This window comes from Eutrema salsugineum, unplaced genomic scaffold, assembly GCF_000478725.1.
Source record: "Eutrema salsugineum unplaced genomic scaffold, Eutsalg1_0 scaffold_11, whole genome shotgun sequence".
Classification (NCBI taxonomy): Eukaryota; Viridiplantae; Streptophyta; class Magnoliopsida; order Brassicales; family Brassicaceae; genus Eutrema; species Eutrema salsugineum.
The window spans coordinates 5422541-5423979 of NW_006256901.1; positions in this window are offsets into that span (position 1 = coordinate 5422541).

Below are 1439 nucleotides of genomic sequence, written 5' to 3' on the forward strand. Positions count from 1 at the left end.
CAAGGGTTTTGGGTTTAGGGTCGGCTCGCCAGATAAAGATGAACTGGTCATCTAGGACGTCAAAGAGTGGTAAAAGTGAGGGTAAAAGACGTCCTAGATGTGTATGTCGATGCCTGCCTAAAATCAATGATGAGAAAATTAGATATCAATATTAAGGTCAAGTAAAATGAGCTAGTATATCCTGTCAGAAAGAATCTCCACGAATAGAAATCCTCTGGTGGGAGTTCGTAGTGCAAGTACTCTAGCTACCGCCTAGTCTAGTGCTAACCACAAATGAGCTATCATGCATAGTGTAGAAGCGTGCAGGTCTAAATCATCATAGTTTTGTGTCAAACATTCCTGAAAAATACTTAATGTCGAATTGGTTACATATTAAAATTTAAGAAGTGCTTGAAATTTGAAAGCAAGAGTAGAAAAATGATTAGTACGGATAGACATCCTCCCCCAGACTTAAATCACACTGTCCCCAATGTCAAAAAGTTGGTGAGAAAATGGTGAATAAAAGCGAAATAAAATAAGATAAAAGAAAAGAAAATGATGATAGAACCGTGATGGCAGTGAAGTGCTGATCAATCACTCATCCTCCGATGTGTCTGCTTCGAACTGGTGTTGCTCCTGTAGGAAAGTGACAACACGCTCAAAGCATCGTCCCTGCCTCTATACTCTGCGCTCCAAATCAGTTCGTGTGTGTGATGATGTCGATGATGAAGTGTGGCCGGTCGAAACAGATGGCTGAAAATGAGCACGGGCCGCAGCTGCATCACGCTTTGCCTTCGCCACTATGTATTGGCCAATGGTGAATGGTAGACGAGGTACAGATGGCAGAAACTTATCGGATTCTGGAGTCCATTGCGGACGTCCTCCGTTACACAATCTTGGGACTGATGCTGAAGGCAAGCAGATTCGGTGCTCCTCAGTGCCAGTGCAATACTTGTAACCAAACCTTTCTAGATCGAAAGCGGCACGAGAGATAGTGTGATCGCGAGAGAGATAAAGTTGGTCATACCAGACATCGGGAAGTGGATCATCAGATGAGAAATCAAATCCTACAGCCTGTAGTATCGCTGTAATAGCAATCCCGTAAGCTGGAGTAGCGTCCTCGCAACCATGTAAATAATGCTTCACCTTCACCATGTTCTGTGCTATGATCCAGGCAAAGCAGGCAAGTCGTGGGTCGTCCATAAATGGCATCTGAAGTGTAATGAGCTCGGTCTTCAAAACACATCCCATGTTGGCTCTAGAGAAAATCGTGTGTGCTAAGAGTTTGTGCACAACTCTCACTGCAGGATGAGTAAAAAGGGCTGACTTGGATCTCCCGCTATCATAGACTCCATGACTCATCTCTCTCCACAAGTTAAAATCGGGTTCATCTTCAAGGTAAATGCCATCGGTGTATGGAAGCTTAAGAGCCTCACACAGTGCAGAAATGGTGAGCGAGT